Source organism: Gracilinanus agilis, chromosome 4, assembly GCF_016433145.1.
Source record: "Gracilinanus agilis isolate LMUSP501 chromosome 4, AgileGrace, whole genome shotgun sequence".
In the NCBI taxonomy this organism is placed as follows: Eukaryota; Metazoa; Chordata; class Mammalia; order Didelphimorphia; family Didelphidae; genus Gracilinanus; species Gracilinanus agilis.
The window spans coordinates 241303178-241321810 of record NC_058133.1 but is presented as its reverse complement, the minus strand read 5'-3'; positions in this window follow the sequence as shown (position 1 = coordinate 241321810).

The window sequence follows — 18633 nt, the reverse complement described above, 5'->3', positions numbered from 1 at the left end:
ATAAATGCACCTGTGGCCATCACTGCCTCCCTGGATTGCTGCAGCACCCACCAGGAGGCAGTAGCGCCCACTTTGGGAATCACTGATCTACACAGTTCCAATGATGCACAGACGTCTACACAGTCCAAAGAAGCACACACCTAACCTGAATGATGCCAAAAGAACACACAGGTCAAAAGAGAAACCAGTCCTGCTAGGATTGTTGACATTTGTTGAGACTTCTACGCCAATAAAAAAGGACTTGAACCTAGTGTGAAATTTGAGGTTGTGGCGCTTAGCATATGCTAAGATGCAGGACTCCTTGTACCATGCTGCCTTGTGAAAAGAAATGAAGAAAGAAACAATGGAATAGCAGACCAATAAATAAAAATCTAGTCCTTTTCCTAATTTTCTTATTATGATGGTTGACTGTGGTCCTGGCTGCTAAGTGAATATATACATGATGTTGGACATGGATTACTTTAATTGGGCATTACCCAAAGATCTATTGTAATTTTGTTTTTTCTTATTTAGAATTTTTTCCATATAAAATTTAGGATTGGATGTTTAGAATTTTCATTCAATAGTTATTTGGCTTTTTGTGCTATTTTTCTGATGATTTTTAATTGGCAGTGATTCATATGCCTCATACCTCAGCCATATATCCCTGTGTGATTTCAATGTTTCTTTCTATCCTCCTCTGGGAGGAATGTGTTTTTATTTCATATGAAAAGTCCAAGTTATTTTAGTGTAAGTTACTGCCTCCTGGAATCCAAATGGAGATGCCCATAAAGACTGCAGGCTGATCCAGAGTCTGAGAGAAAAACCGGATGTGCAAAATTTGAACTTTGGGGGTTTTTTAATTCATTTTTTTTGTTAAAAAATCATTTGTTTTGTCAAATTCATTTGTTTTTGTTTAAATGCATACGTTTCATATGTGTGTGTGTTGTTGTTGTTGTTGTTGTTATTGTTGTAAAAGAAGGGGACTGCCCCCTGAATTTTTTTGTAAAAAGTACCAAGTATTTGATTTTAATTTATTGTAAAATTGTTGCCATTTCCTCATTGTATTAATGTATATACCCTTTATTTTATTGTGATTGTAAATTTATTTATGTTTGTAATGATCCATTGGGGAGACTGGTCTCCCAAAGGATCACGGGGTGGGGGGGAATGTGAATTATAAAATGCACTAACCCTGAGAGACTACCTCTCCCAGGATCCTCTACCATAACTTCCTCAGACACCTCTCACTTCCTTTGTCTGAGGAAGGTATAAGAGAAAGGGAGAGTGTGAGTTCTCAAGCCTTTTTCCACAACTGGTGGAATTGCCTTTTTGAAGAACCAAGGAGAGCCTTGGTTCCCTCAGAAATCTACTCCTAGATTTTTCCCTTACCTAACTTTTCCTAAACTAAATAAACCCAGCTATTCTATCCCTAAAGTTGTAGCCTGATTTATTGAGCTCTGAAGGGCTTGGGTCAATTTCCCCACAAGGAGTAGGGACCAGTTACCCCTGACTACCTTCCTTCCCTTCCTTTGGCTTTCCTACCTTCCTTTTTCCTTCCTTCCTCCCATCCATCCTCATTCTCCTTTCACTCACATTCACAGACCATAGAGGAGATTGGGTGCTTCTCTGGAGGTCTTTGGCTGGGGGTCTTTCTGAGATTTGGCATTGGTAGCTCGGGTTGAAGACACTCCTGTGGGCTGGTAAGATTAGAGTGGTAGGCTAGGAAATTTTTTTTATTTCCTTCCCTTCTTATTTCTTTCTTAGACTATATTTACATTAAAATTAAATTGTTAAAAGCTACTATCATCCTCATGACTTAAGGGTTAATTCTTTTATAAATGGTGACCACAACAATAAAGTAATATTGTGATTGACTATTTAAAAATATTACAGCTTAAATCAAAATGACTTTTAGCAGCTTTATTTACAAAGAGTGAAAGTGGAGAAATGTAGAGAAAGAGGCAGAAAGTACTGCCTCCTTACAAATACACTAAGTTTAATCCTAATGTCTCCAGACTGCAAATGCAAATCTGAAAATGAATCTCATCAGAATGCTGAAATCTGAAGAGCCAGGATATGCTGAAGAATCTGGGAGAAACTTCAGTGCACATGAGCCTAAGACCACCAAGAATCTCACCAGAACTCATGCTGAAAGGAGTGTCCCATCGAAGCGCCAATGAGCAGAGAGAATCTCTTCACCAAAGAACCAAAGAAGGAATCACTCCACTCATCACCACAAGTGGAAGCACAGTCCAGAGAAAGAGTCTCCTCTTTTGGTATGGCTCACTAATGCAGAGAGAGTGAATCAGTCCTCAGGCTGGCCTTTTTAAAGCAGTTTTCTTAATGCCACTTCCTGTTGCTCTCCCACTTTATGGGAACCAATCAAAGTCTTTCAATTTGCCTGGCATTGTCCAAGGGGGAGGCAGTGACTTTTGGAGGTGTGAGCTTACACTAGTAAATGACTTATGAATTCTCTTACTTAGTATTAAGTAGGGGTGCTTTGAATTCTTGATTTGTTTAGCTAAAAACAGATAAGGGGAGAGTAAATCCTATCTTCACAGAATAAACAACATCATGAAAATGCAGGTCTGAGTGGAGCTCTCTACATGGTCTCCTGAAGTCAGTTTTTCAGCTTGAATCATCTCTGATCTGTAAGCAGCAGCAAATACTGATTCTGTATAGCCACTGGAAGGAAAGAGAAAGCAATTGGAAAAGGGAAAGGTGACAAAAGCAAAGGCAGCATAGAACAAAACACAGAGCATGTGAGAGGAAGAAAAAGCTTCTACTCCTGAAGGAATGGTTATTAAAGGTGCAGCTAGAATTAGTCATTTCCCACAGGAATTTATTCTCTGTCTGGAGGAAGATTAGACTAGCTTTCTACATCACAAGGAGGGTGAGCAGTGGAAGGGGAAGGAGCCAAAGACTTAGGAGAGAAACTAGAGGCTAGTTAAGTAGGAATATGAGAGTAAGACTGAAAGACCAAAAAGCAAAGGCAACATTTTGAGCAAAAACTTAATTCACAAATAGATAAAACAGTATAAAATTTGATATATGAGTAAAATCTTAAGCAGAAACAGAATATTTTGAAGAAAAATTAATCAAAACTCTCAAAATCAAAAGGAAAATCCTTCAGAAGAAACAGTGATCATGAAGCAAAAGCAATTAAGTGATAAAATTGTTCATATGAAGAATAAAACTAAAAAATAAAATTAGGAACACATGTAATTTTTACAAAGCTGTCCCAAGTTACCCTTTCATCAGATGGGAAGATCACAAGCATTAAAGATCAGAGTTTTTCAATGTATCGATCAGTTGTGCTGATTTTTTTTTCCTCTAAAAAGTACTCTTTGTCCTATAGGTTAGCTCTTTGAGGGGGCAAAAGGTATATCTGTGGCATCACAACCAGATCCTTAAAGAAGAGTAAAAGATAAGTAAAAGGAGGAAAGAGTAAAATTATACTAGTGGGAGCCAAGATGTCAAAGTAATACTCAGCAGTTCTGTACCACCATGAGAATCCTCCCCAATCAAAATTAAAATATCACCAACAAAGAGACAGAGTGACACAACTTTCAAGAAAAGAAAAACCCAAAAGGTAGGCAACAAACATCTGGGGCACTGGGGTGAGAGGAGAACAGAGCCTGCAAGAAGCTGTAGAAAGGAGGGAAGAGCAAACCACCCATCCCCACCCCACATCTGCTGTCTGAGGTTTGGGAACCTATGCCCAAGTCAACATCCAGATCGTGAGACTCTGCCTGAGCAAATAGAGGTAAAAGCCAACCCATACCCTTTGAAATTTCAAACCTGTGGAGAAGTCCAGAGCCCTAGCCCAGGGAATTCTAGTTTGGGCTTGGGACAAGGACTTAATTCACACTTTGTGGTGGGTTAAGTATTAAGTACTAAGCAGTGATCTTTTTGCCTAAAGCTCTGAGGAAGACAGGACAATCAAGGGTGTGCTTGATTTGGATCAAGTACAAAGTGAGACAAAAACTTGGGCCTAAGTCTGGGGCTAGAATTTGATTAGTCTCTGACCTGTTCTATATCAGAGTAAAATCAAAAGCTCACACGTAAGCCTGAGGCAAATCTTTAAGCTATCAGCATCACAAGGGTCAATTGAACCAGCAGGGGGAGGGGGCTCTCAGTCCTCAGACCATAACATCACACACAAATCCCAAGCCACTCTATAATTAGATAGGAAAAATGAGCAAACAACAAAAAAGTACCTAACTCTAAAGAATTTTTATGGAGACAAAGAGCAAGGTATAGACAGAGAAGGGGACAGTGAAAGCAAAGGAAATACACTCAAAGCCCAAAAGAAAAATATGAATTGGACGCAAATTCTGGGAGAACTCAAAAAGGACTTAAAAAACCAATTAAGAGAGGCAGAGGAAAAGTGGAAAAGAGAATTGAAAGTGATGCAAACAGAAAGAAAAGTTATGCAAGAAGAAATGGGCCCACTGAAAAAAAGAGAACCAAAAACTGATAGAGGAAAATCAGGCCTTAGAAATCAGAATTGACCATTTAGAAACTAATGATTTCATGAGAAATCAAGAAACAATAAAATAGAATCAAAGGAATGAAAAAATACAGGAAAACATGAAATATCTTATTGAAAAAACAATTAACCTAGAAAATAGATCAGAAAAGATGATTTGAGAATTATTGGAAAGTCATGATCAAGAAAAAACCTTGGACGTCATATGACAATAAATTATCAAAGAAAACTGCCCAAAGATCTTCAAACAAGAAAACAAAATTGAAATTGAAATCACCAGATCACCTGCAGAAAGAAATAAAAAAAATGACAACTTCCAGAAACATAATAGCTAAATTCAAAAGCTACCAAGCCAAGGAAGAAATACTTCAACCAGCCAGAAAGATCACACAGGACTTAATGCCTTCTACATTAAAGGATTGAAAGGCATATTCAGGAAGGCAAAAAATTTGGATTTATAACCCAGAGTTACCTATCCAGCATAACTGAATATATTCTTCCAGGGGAAAAAAATAGACATTCAATAAGATAGAAGATTTCCAAGCATTCTTGAGGAATAAGCCAGACCTAAACCAAAAATTTGAAGTCCAAACATGAGACACAAGAGAAGCCCAAAAAGGTAAATAAGAAAGAGAAAATTCAAGGGACTCATTAAGGTCAGAATGGTTATATGTCTACATGGAAAGAGGATTTCTGTAATTCTCAAAAATTATTCTTAGTAGTAGAGAAGATAGAAAGAATTTACTCAGAAAGAGGGTGGAGAAGTAAGCTGATTATGACGATATGATGTATATGTAAATGTTGATATGGAATGATATATATTATGATATGATATGTATGCATATAAATGCTATGTAAAAAATCAATCAAGGACTGAGAGGGTTACACTGAGAGAAAAGGGAAGAGAGAGATACAATGGGGTAAATTATATAATATAAAGAGGCTTGAAAAGTCATTATAGAGAGGGAAGGATATGGGTGGTGATGGGCAATGCTTAAACTTTACTATCATTGTAACTGGGTCAGAGAGGGGAAAATGAGTATATTCTATGGGGTATAGGATTCTATCTTACACTACTCAGTGTGGTATAGAATTCTATCTTACCCAACAGAGAAGTAGAAGGAGAATAAGACATGGTAAGAGGGAAGCAATTGGAGGGAAGAGGAAGTGGGGGAAGGACAAAAAGCAAAACACAGGAGGAACAGAGAGAATGAGAATAGATCAGGATTTAAAGGTATAATATGATGGAGGGCAATATACAGTTAGTAATCATAACACTGAATGTGAATGGGATGAACTCACCTAATAAATGTAAATGGATAGCAGAGTGGATTAAAAAACAGACTTCTACTTTATGTTGTTTACAAGAAACATATTTGAGGCAGGGTGACACACACAGATTCAAGGTAAAAGGCTGGAGCAGAATTTATTATGCATCGTCTAAAGTAAAAAAAAAAAAAGCAGGAATAGCAATCACGATGCCAGACAAAGCCTAAGTAGAAATTGATCTGATTAAAAGGAATAAGGAAGGAAATTACATTTTGCTAAAAGGTACTATAAACAATGAAGTAATAACAAAACTAAAAATTTATGAACCATATGGCATAGCATCTAGATTTCTAAAGGAAAAATTAAAGGAGCTCGAGGAGGAAATAGATAGTAAGACCATATTGGTGGGGGATCTCAATCTTCCCCTTTCAGAACTAGATAAATTGAACTGAAAAAATAAATAAGAAAAGTAAGGGAAGAGAATGATATGCTAGAAAAAATAGAGTTAATAGATATCTGGAGAAAACTGAATAGGAATAAAAAGGAATACACCTTCTTCTCAAAAGTACATGATCCATATACAAAGATTGACCAAGTACTAGGGCATAGAAATGTTGCAGACAAATGCAGAAAAGCAGAAATAATAAATACAACGTTTTCAGATCATAATACAATAAAAATTATAATGAACAACAGTCCATGGAAAAGCAAATTTAAATGAATTGGAAACTAAGTAATCTAATTCTTCAAAACTAATGGGTCAAAGAAAATCATAGAAACAATTGAGGACTTCTTTAAAGATAATGACAATGAGAAGATATCATATAAAAATACAACCAAAGCAGTACTCAGGGAAATATATATATATATCTCTGAGTGCCTATAGCAACAAAATAGAGAGGGAGGAGATCAGTGAATTGGGCTTTGGTGGAGCAGGCATTTTGAGCAGATAGAAAACTTAGTTACGTGGTTCTATTTTGTCAGATAATAAGCTTTAAAATATTATACTTCAAGTACTGAACATAAATTTTAACCTTACAGTACAAACTATTGGGAAAAATAAGTGAAGAAAGAATTCTATACCAAATTCCTTTTATAATACAAATATCATGATGATACCTAAACTACTAAGAGCAAAAATGGAGAAAGAAAACAGTAGGAACACCACAATAAATGGAATTTTCCATTAAAAGATCAATAGCCTCTATCTAAAAATACCAGCAAGCATTATCTATAATGAAGATAAGGCAAAGCCTTCCCAATAAGATTAGAAGTGAAGCAAGGATGCTCTTTATTATGACTAGTATTCTATATTGTACCAGAAATGCTAACAATATCAAGAAGAAAAATGAATTGAAGGAATTATGATAGAAAACAAAGCTATCACTCTTTGCACATGATACAATGATATTCCGAGAGAATGCTAGAGAATCAACCAAAAAAATAAAACTAATCAAAATAACTATCAATCTTAGCACAGTTCCAGGATATAAAATAAATCCAAACAAATAGTTAGCATTTTTATACATTACCAACAAAGTCCAAAAGAAAGAGATAGAAAGAGAAATCTCATTAAAACTACCTGCAGACCAGATCAAATTGCTTATGAGCTGGAAGAGAAATGAATGGTAAGTAGGAAACTATTCAGCTCATACAACTTCAGAAAAGAGAATGAAGAAAAGGGGAAAGGATCTATTTATTCAAAAATATTCATAGCACTTCTTCTTGTGATGGCAAAAATTTGGAAACTGAGGGGATTTCCATCATTTTGGGAAGGGCTGAACAAGTTTTGGTATATGATTATAATGGAATGATAATATGGTATTAGAAATGAACAGGACAAATTTCAGAAAGACTTGGAAAGACAAATATGAAGTGATGCAAAATGAAGTAATCAGAACCAACCAGGAGAACATTGTATACAGCAATATTATACAACAGCCAACTGAGATTGACAATTTTAATCACAAATTGGATCACAAAGTATCAGAAAACAAATGTTAAAAATGTTTCTGAGTGTAATTGGGAAAAAAACCAGTAAAACATTACAAAAAACACATTGCTTAGGTGAAATAAATGTGGGAGGAAAATAAATTTGTTACAAGAACCTCCTAATCAGTCTCCTTTCCTCAAGTGTAATCACAGTCCAATATTGCGCATGCCCTGCTATCAAAGTGATTTTCCCCTGCTCTAGGGCCTCTAACATAAAATGTAAATTCACCTGTTTAGTTTTTATAAAGTTCCACACAACATAGCCAGAACCTATTTTTCAGCTTCATTGTACATTATTCTCCTTATTGCCTGTGATCCAGGTATAGTAACCTTCTCTCTGTTATCACAAGAACCCCTATCTTCCATCACTTACTTTTATATTAACCATCTGCCATATTTGTAATGCAATTCCTACTCACTTCTGCCTCACAAAATCCCTCTTTTCCTTTAAGAGACAACTCAAGCACTAGCATTTATAAAAAATCTCTCCTAATTCCCCAACTACAAGGACCCTAGTATTCTTCCCAAACCACATTGTATTTATTTGTATTTATTCTCTTTACATTTATTCAGTATTTACTTGTATATCTACTTATTGTCTCTCCTATTAAAACATAAATTCTGTGAAACAGGAATTACTTAATTCTAATGAATTTGGCTTCCAAGGGCCTAGGGTAGGAGGTGATTAATAAATGCGTACTCTTTATTTGATCCAGTATATTACAGAATTTTTCTTAGATCTGGAAAGAACCTATTTATTTTTCACAAAAGCATTGAGAAAAGGTTCCTATATCTTTCTCTCTTGATATATCACTCCATCTAAAAATAGTCACCATTTCAGGGACATCCTGAACAGGCACATCCATTTTCCTGTGTTTGTATCTTAGCTCTTTTCTGGTACCTTTCATATGTTCTTATCATCACTAGTGGCCAAAGACAATGATGTCACAAATTATTGTCTGAAATTGTTGAATAAAGCTTATAGCAACTTCATATTATTTAAGATCTAGCATAAAAAAGCTTTATTTATGTTTATTTCTACAAAAAATATGAGCTGGGAATTACTTGAGAATTTATTTAACTGAGAAAAATTTTATCTCTAAGCAAAGTGACAACTGGGATAAAATCAATAGAGTTTTTTGTCTTTATTTTACTGACACCATAAAATTGTGGTCTTTGAGGATTTTTTCATGATAAATATTTTTTAGACCTAGTCGAGTGTTACCCACAGTAATTTATACAGACTATACTTCTGAATTTGAAATATATTTATAGAATCCATAAATTTTGAAGGCATTTTTAGCCGAAGAGGGTCTTAATAAAAAATGATCCGGATATGATAAGTACTTTTGATACAAAAATTATTTAATATTTAATAAATAATAAATTTCTTATTTAAATTTAAGAAGGAAAATATTTTTGGCATCAAAATTCTCATAAAACTTATTCACATCACAAAAAACATTTGGGTTCTATGGAGCACAGTTTGGAAAACACTAAATCCAATTACTTCATTTCCATAAGTGAGGGTTCAGACAGGTTGTCCTCTCTAAGTTTGTCCTTTCTGTCTTATGCATCCTAATCCAGAAATGACGGGGGACATAGGTGCTTGGAGGAAAAATGGAATAAGTAGTCATGGAGATGAAGAGAAAATGTTATTAATTCAGGACCCTCTAAAACCTAGCCATGATATATCTCTTTAACCTGTATAACATGGAAAATGGCAGGGTTGACCCTGTATCTTGCAGGAATTCCACCCTGCCATTTTCCATGTTACACTTCTTTAGCCTGATTTTTTGCTGCTCATCTGCACTTTTTCTTTGCTCTAGCCAGTCATTGTCTCCTGCAGAAAATTGTGATTTTACAAGTGTATCTTTTTTAGTGATATTTTTGCATTCATATCCCTTGTTGTTACTTTTTTTTTAGGTTTAATGTTTAACTCAAATGCCACGTCCTCAAAAAAAAACTTAGACAATGAGCCCAACTTGAAGTGATCTCTCCCTCAAGAAAACAAAATATAACAAAATATAATTGAATTGAGAAGTATAGCTTCCAAGAAAAGAGAGGTGATAGTTCTTTATTCTGTTCCAATCAGGCCACATCAAACTATTGTGACTTTTTGAAAGATTTTGATGAAGTGGAAAGCATCTGGAGCAGGAGTTGGCAACGTATGGCTCTTGAGCCATATTTGGCTCCACCTCCCTACCGGCCAGTCCAGGCAGAGCCCCAGGATGTGCCCCCGGGGACCCTTCAGCCCCTGCCCCATATTTCAGAGCCTTCTACCTCCATCCTCCTCCTTCCACAGGCGTTTATGGCTCTCACGGCCCAAAAGGTTGCTGACTGTTGATCTGGAGCATAGATATTTCTACACAAGAGGTATATAATAAATGCTTTTTGGATTTTTCTTATTTATTTATTTATTGGAGTGGGCAATAAAGATGGTGAAGTGATTTGAGTTATTTTAGCATCAAGTTAAGTTCAAGGGATTGAAGAGTTTGGCATGGAGAAGAGAGGAAACATAATAATTACCATCGAGTTGTATGTAAGAGGGATTGAAATTATTATTATTAGCTCCAGAGGTCAAAATTAGGAGTAATAGCTGAAGAAAACTTTCTAATAACTAAGACACTCTAAAAATTGAAGAGGATGCCTTTTGTGGCAGTGAGTTCCCTCTAATTGGAATTCTTTCATGCAAACACTGGTTTGATTGATCACTTATGAACTTATCTTTTTTTTAAAGAACAGATACTTTTTCAAGTACGGTTTGAACATACAGCCACTGAGGTCCATCACAACTCGGGAATTATGTGATTATATATATATATATATATATATATATATATATATATATATATATAATTTCTCCACAGTTTGTCACTTTTGTTATTCTTACATAGCCTTGTCTTCAACTGTTCTTCAACAGTTATTGACTTTTAATGGATTTGTATGTTATCTCTTCTGTTAGATTTGACAACACAGAATAAGGCCTATATTTCTTTCCTTTTCCCATAAGGCTTAGCCCAATATCTTCCTTATAGTAAGCACTAAAAAAATATTTGTTGTGGTGATTCGATTCAAAAAATGGGAAAGAGACTAAGAAAGAAAAACTTGGGAGTATAGGTTACCTAGTACAAATATATAAATCAGATTTAGCTTTAAAACATAAAGAGTGCATTTATTTAAATTTCTATTGAAGGGGGCAGCTGGATGGCTCAGTGGATTGAGAGTCAGGCCCAGAGATGGGAAGTTGTGGGTTCAAATCTGGCCTCAGACACTTCCTAGCTGTGTGACCCTGGGCAAGTCCCTTAAACTCCATTGCCTAGCCCTTACCACTCGTCTGCCTTAGAACCAATACCCAGTATTGAAAAGTAATTATAATAAACAGAGATAAGATATGATATGATGTGTATTGTGTTGTAATATTTGAAATGACATGACATAATGTAATAAAAAGTAACATAATTTCATTCAAGTAATAATACATTCAGGATTTGGACTGAGGTCAATCAATCTGCAAGAATTTATTAAATATCGATTACATGCTAGATGCTGGGATATATGCTGGAAATACAAAAATGAAAATGAAACAATCTTTGCCTTTAAGGAACTAACATTCCAGTGGAGAAGAAAATATATGTCCACAAAAACCCCACAAATTAATATAAGGCAGTTGAGGATATCTAGAAAGGTCCTTAAACTACATCTTGAAGGAAGTAAGGTATTCTACAAGGCAGAAGCAAAGAGAGAATGTGACCAGGCATAAGAGACAGTCCTATTAATAAGAAACATAATTTTAGCAGCTGGATGGAAAACGTAGCAGAGTGGGAGAAATTGTAGTCAGGAAGACCAGAGCATATTGCAATTGTTCAGACAACAGATGATGAAGGTTTAAAATAAGGTGGTAATGGTAGAAATTGTAATGAGAAGACACATATAAGCAATGTCATGGAGGAAGAAATTGCAAGGTTTGGCAACTGACTCTATATGTGGGGTGATCCCCAGAAATATGTAAGCACTTCAAAGCAGGGTTTCCTTCCTTCCTTTCTTCCTCCCTCCATTCCTTCTTCCCTTCCTCTTTCTCTCTCTGTCTCTTTCTGTCTTTTTTTCTTTCTTATCTTTGCATCTCCAGCACCTAAATAAATACAACGATATGTTCACTTAACAAATGAGATATTTAATCAATGCTTTTTAAATTACAATAAAAAGTGCCTCAAATAAGTGGTTGGTACTTCAGAAGCAACCACAAGAAAAGCAGGGAACTCGACTTAATTACCAATACCTTCAAAAAATAGGTTGGAAAGACTCTTATGATTAGACATTAGATAAGAAGGCCAGGGGTATGAGCTTACTACTTTTGCTTTTCTTCTACTGAACTGCTGTAAAACAGTTTTATTGTCACAAAGGCCATGACTGGAGATGAAGAAAGAAAAAGAGAGGGCGGGGAGAGCAGAGGAGGAGTTAAGAAGGGAAAAAATTGAAAAATACAAGGTAGGAAGGGAAGGGAACTGGAACATCAAGTTAAAGGATAATAGGACGCATATACAGCTGAACTAGATTCAATTAAGGTATTCATCCCTTTTATGAAATGAAATTTTGAATCAATATATTGAGTTTATTAAGTTTTTTTTAACTGCAGTTAAATCATTAATCATTAAACTGTAAAGCTTGTATATAGCCAAACATTTTGTATTCATCTACTCTCTTTTGTAGTCAACTGGTCAAGTCTCTAACTTCTATTTCTTTTGTTTCCATATGATGATTCATAGAATTTCTAATGGCATTTGCATCATATAATCTAAGAATTGTAGCCAAGTCTGGCATTTCCTATATAAGACTATTGTCTTAGAATCAAAAAGTTGTAAGAGCTGGATTTGATGATGTTTTAGATCTATTTTAGCATCCATGAGTCTAATAGATATTTAAATTTTGAGAAGTGCAGTATGGAATATTGGAAAAAGCTTTAAGCAGGATTGGGAATAAGTAGCCTAGGTTCCATCTCTGTTATTTATTATCTCTCTAATCTTAATTGATACATCTGAAAAGATTAGATTAAATGATTCCTAGAGTTCCTTGCAGCTCTGACAATCTATTACTCTAATTCTTGGATAATGCAACTCTGCAACAGCTGAATTAATTCCCATAATGGTTTTGAATGGTCCTAATTGATATACTATAGAATAGTGGATAGAGTCTAGGGCTGAGTCATGAAAATTTCCCTGAGCCTCAGCTTCTTCATCATTAACATGACCATGATGATGATTATATTACAAAGGGTTGTGAAGCTTAAATGACATAATGGATGTCAAATACTTTACAAACTGTAAAATGCTATATAAATATCTTTTATAGCTGGTCTCAGTCAGAAAGACCTGTATTTTAGTCCCACCTGACACATTATGACTGTATGATCCTAGACAAATCATTTAACTTCTCACTGTCCTAAGCCAAAGATCTGTGAATATAATTGCATAGCAGTGTCCATCTGCACTGAAGTTCTTTCAGGACTTCCCTAAGCCAAAGAAAGCATAGCTCCAGTTAAAAAAAATCCAGCTTTTATGATGACCATAGCATGACTCTGTAACATTCTAAATCTATGATTATATGATCCACATGTCACATAGGAAGAGTGGAAATGGAAGTTAGAGAGGGTAAGAGACCAGGTCTGCAAAAAAATAATAAACAAACAAACAAACAAACAAACAAACAAATAAATATGATATGACTAGCAGACCCTGATTTATTTATCTATAAATCTCTAGATGTTTTTATATGGATTCTCATATATATATATATATATGTATATATATATATATATATATTTAATCCTCAAAATGATTTGGAAGAATTGTATAATTTTTAGAAATGAAAAATTTCTAAAAATAGAACTATGCCTATATAAGCAATTGTTTTTGGCCATTTCCCCCCTCTGTGAATATTTCAAAACTTGATTTTCTGATTCTCTCTTTCCACTTCTCACTTAAGAGTCATTGTCATAAGTAGTAGCAGATTGTCTCATCAACCCTCTTATTATCCATACCTTGTCACTGAAAATTGACAACAAAAATCTTCCTCTCTCTTATTTTTTTTTATCCTGGGACTCCATTCTAGGAGCATAGGGCCACAACCAGTAGGCAATGGGTCACACTGTCGCTCAGGGTCACCCAGCTGGGAAGTGTCTGAGCCCGGATTTGAACCTAGGACCTTTCGTCTCTAGGCCTGGCTCTCAATCCACTGAGCTAGCCCAGCTGCCCCTACTTAAGGTTGCAGTTTCTTTAGCAGATGTAGTTTTACAGGGTGGGGTTGCTAGCTTTTATTTAGGCCCCCTCAACTAGTTGCCCATAGTGCTACATTTCTTTGAAATTTGAACATTCGTGTCACAGTGAAGTTTGATGAAGTTTGTCCTCTTGGTCCTCAGCTTCTCTTTTCTGTGCTTCTAGTCCTACCTGTTATCACTCTTTTTCCCTTCACTTTTTTTCAGGTGTCCAGAGTCATCCTGGTTACTCTTTACCAGGAATTATCTGTACCTGTAAGATCACAGAGTCCACTCAACAAAAACAAAGGTGAAAACTTTTTTTCCACTCACAGAAAAATGATCTGATATGGGTCAGTAATATTTGCTTTATTTCTCACAATTTAATATTAAAATTTTTTCCACGATTCTTTTTTTACCAAATTTTACCAAAGATTCTTCAGCAACTTTTAAAAAGCAACATGGCCTAATGCATAGAAAACCAATCTCAGAATGCAAAAATCCTAAATCTAAGTCCTACTTCTGATATTTACTAGTTGTATGATTTATTATTGTTGTTGTTTAGTCTTTTTCAGTCATTTCAAGCACTTCATGACCTCATTTTGTGGTTTTCCGGCACAGTTACTGGAGCAATTTCCCATTTCCTTCTCCAGGTTAATTAACTGAAGCAAACTGTTAACTCAATTTGTTAATTTGCTCAGGGTCACATAGCTATTATGTGTATGAGGACAGATTTGAGCTCAGGTCTTCCTAACTCCAAGGCCTGGAGCTTTATCAATTTTGACACTTAGCTCCAACTCAGTATGTGACTCACTTAACTTCTTAGTGTCCCCAGGCTACTAGTTAAAAATAAGTTGCTAATCTGCAGTGGTCCATTGAAAAAAATTACATGGTGGACAAAACACAAACAAAAAATAAAGCAAAGCAATTTATGGAATGGAAGTCATTTGATTGATATTGAATTTAGGCCGAAAGAAAAAAAAATTCAAAAAGGGCTTCTTTACGGAATATATTTGATCTTTAAGATATCATAAAAATCACCTTAGTCTCATCTCTTCATTTTATAAAAGGACAAACAGAGGCCTAAAGAAATGATAAACAGTGTTGTATAGTGGAAAAAGAACAAGTCTTTGAGTCTGGAAAATTTGTGTTCAAAGCCCACCTGTTGTAACACCTTTAAATATCACTTAACCTCTCAGTGCCCCGGGTAACTCTTTAAAACTATATATTGCAGGGCAACAGTTGATTTAGAAGGCCATGTTTCATTTTGCATGTGAGATTTCTTTACCAAATGCTTCCTATACTTGTGAGATCCAAAAATGCAAAAAACTTCAACGACACAGAAACAAAAAAACTTGAGGTCCAAAGTCATATAGACAATAAGCAACTTGTCCAAAGTCATTAAAAAAAATAAACCACATTTTAAATGTTCTTGAGGTTGGCGAAAGAAGAAGGAATGATTTTTGATTCCTTCCAGAAAGAAGTCCCTAGGTTCTTTCATAGTGGACAAATTATGAACTGTAAGCCTTAAACTATGGGAGACCTTTTTGGAGAGTTCTTAGGGGCAAAAGAAGCCAACCATATCAATTCTTTCTTATAGTTAGAGCTCACCATGCCCAAATACATATATTTCTGACTAGCTCTTTAATATCTCTGCATCCCTTCTTCCCCACTACATTCCCTGCCTGAGTGAATCCTTTCCCATTTCCCCCTCTTTTATGTTTACCTTTTCCTTCCCCACCCCCAACTTTCCTCTTGACCAAGACTCTCAGATGCCAAGAATTCAGACTCTGTCACTATCTTAAATCTGAGTCTATATTTTATTAAAGTGACCATATAAAACTTCATAGCCCTAGGATGCCCTAAAACTCTAGGGTTTGGACTTCCTGGTGAACAGCTAGATGTAGTGCTCAATTTTCAATCACTTACACTCCTCAACTCTCCCTGACCCTGGCCACAGGCTATGCTAGAGAGATCTATGGGAATATTATGGAGAACATTAACTTGGGTTGTAGTGGTAGTGGTGATGGAGTGTTAGGGGATCAGATTGAGGACCTCTATATTTTAATGTGCATTCGTATCAAGACCTATGTTTGTGTTTGAGATTAGGATTAAAATGTGTTGATAAGAAGGAAAACTTTCACTATTGATGACAATCACAGAAAAAGGAAAATTTACAAAAAGAGAGAAACTATTAAGATGTAGTTTATATGTAACTAATATTGATTCTAGCCATTTTCAAAAACTGCTTACTTCATATTAACTACTATATAGCACAATAATTTAACATATGAAATTATTATAAATGAAGTTCCTTCATTTTACTTGCTATTATTTCTATAAGTTTTTATGGAATCAGAATGTTAGAACTGGAGGGGATGTAAGGGAACATTGTACTAATGAGGAAACAGAGACTTAACCAAAAGTTAAAATTGCTTGTCCAAATTCACACTGCTAGTATTGTTTGATTATATTCTCCCTTAAATTCTACATTTAGTCTTTATATTTTTTGCTAACATAGCTTCATCATTTGTCTATAACTGAGGAGATTTTTAAAGGAATATTATAATTGTTCAAACTTTGCAGATTTAACTTCTGGATGAATTCTTTTATATCAGTCCCTTTGAAAGTGGAATGGCCTTGTAAGAATAAATATTGGCTCTAAGAGCCAAAAACTTTAAAAGAGCCCCCCTTACTTGTTATCCATAAGCTACAATAGATTTTTTTGTATAAAGGACTCCCATTCCTTTCAGAACATAACACCCCCAAATCAAAGATAACTTATATAAGAACTATATATAAACACAAGAACAATCCTTACCTTCTTATTTATCATCATATTTTCTTAGGATTTAAAGTTATGACATACTTCTACATTTTCTTAGTATATTTCCAATCTCTTTGTGTGTGTCTTAGATTGCCAATAGAGTGTGAATATTTCTAAACTTGTTGTTCTAAGATATATTTGTTTCTGTGTTTATTTTTATATCTCTTCAAACCAGCCCTCCTGTCTTAGCAGAGGAAGCATAAGTTAGAATGCTGAATAAGATCTTAAGTATGAAATATCCCTTTGATCAAGAAGATCTGCAAAGCATTACCAGGGAAACCAGTCTAATCAGCTTCAAATGCATGAGATAGTATGATAAATGATGCTAGCAAAAGAAGATGACTCCATAAATCTACAGACCATGGAACTCAAGAATTGAATGTGCTCACTACCCCCTTGAAATTTACTGTAAGGAAAGATTTATTTGACAAGTATGTTTTGCAACTCTACTATCAAGAACATCACAAAATCCTTTTACAGGCAAACCAGGCAAAAAATAGTTTTAGAAACAGCAATGGCTCACTTGAAAAGAATGTAGCTGTCCTCAAAACAAGACTGCATTCTCTCCTCTTCAGAAAGGTGGCAGTATTGCTTCACAAGTCCTGTTAGAAATCTGAGGGCTTTGGGATGCCTTTGAATAAATAATAGACTATTCATCACACTTCACCAAATAGAGAAATTACTCGATCAATTGCAATGTTAAGACCTCCAGGGACAGAAATACACACACACACACACACACACACACACACACACACAAACACACACACGCACACACACACACACACACACAAATACCCTTGGAGTTGTGGTTAGCATTTACTTCTGGAGTTTACTACTAAAGTCTATTTCATAGACACCCAAGTCACTTCTGGTAAACACCTCACTCACAGTAGTATTCTTACAAACCTTGGGTATCATAATACAAAAGAAAATGGAGGAACAACAACTAAAAGAAGCATTTTAGAAAGTTTAGGGTTATAAATAAGAAGAAAACTCTCTAGGGTTCTTCTAAACACAAGTTTTGATAAATATGCATATTGAATCCTAAAAGTAAAGCATCATACAATAATAATAACCCAGCTACTGAATTGCATTGCCCATTGAATCATACCAAATTTGTGTAAAGTTAATTAGGAAGCATTTAGAGGGAAAATGTGCACAGGTGTATATGAATACTTACTTGCTGGACTTTATCTGTAGGAATTTGAATAAAGACTTTCTATTGAGGAGGGATCCTTTCACTCACATTCCCTCAGAGAGAATGTTCTTTCAGAAGTTTCTCTGCTCTCCACTAACAGAGATTTGGGATAGATTCTCAGTTTATAAATATCAGATGGTTGTAAAGGAACTGTGGTGTGGCACTGGGTCTTTTTTCTGCACTGATGTCATTTTAAATAAATTTGCTATTTTTAATTCCCCCAAGTGACTTTTCTTTTTTGGAAATACGTTTATTTGTTAGTTGTATCTTAACTGATCTCCAGCATCGACCTTATAAATCAGAAAGTACAGATTGGAGATTCCTAATTTGTTCTTGTTCAAAATCTACTACTTCATTTTTTGAACCAATTTGCTAGGTATGAAGGGAAATGAAAATTAACGGAAGTCACAATGATTCAAATATGAAATACAGAGATGAACTAAAAGCAAGGAAATAGGAACAAAATAGGAACAATAAGAACAAAAAATTCTTCAATTTAAAAGCAAATTATACAAGGGGAGGGGAAAAAAGGGTCCAAGAACCGTGGCAGTATTTGCAATCTATTATTTGCTTTATTTGAGGCTTCAAACACATTTAAAAACAGATGAGATTTGCAGAAG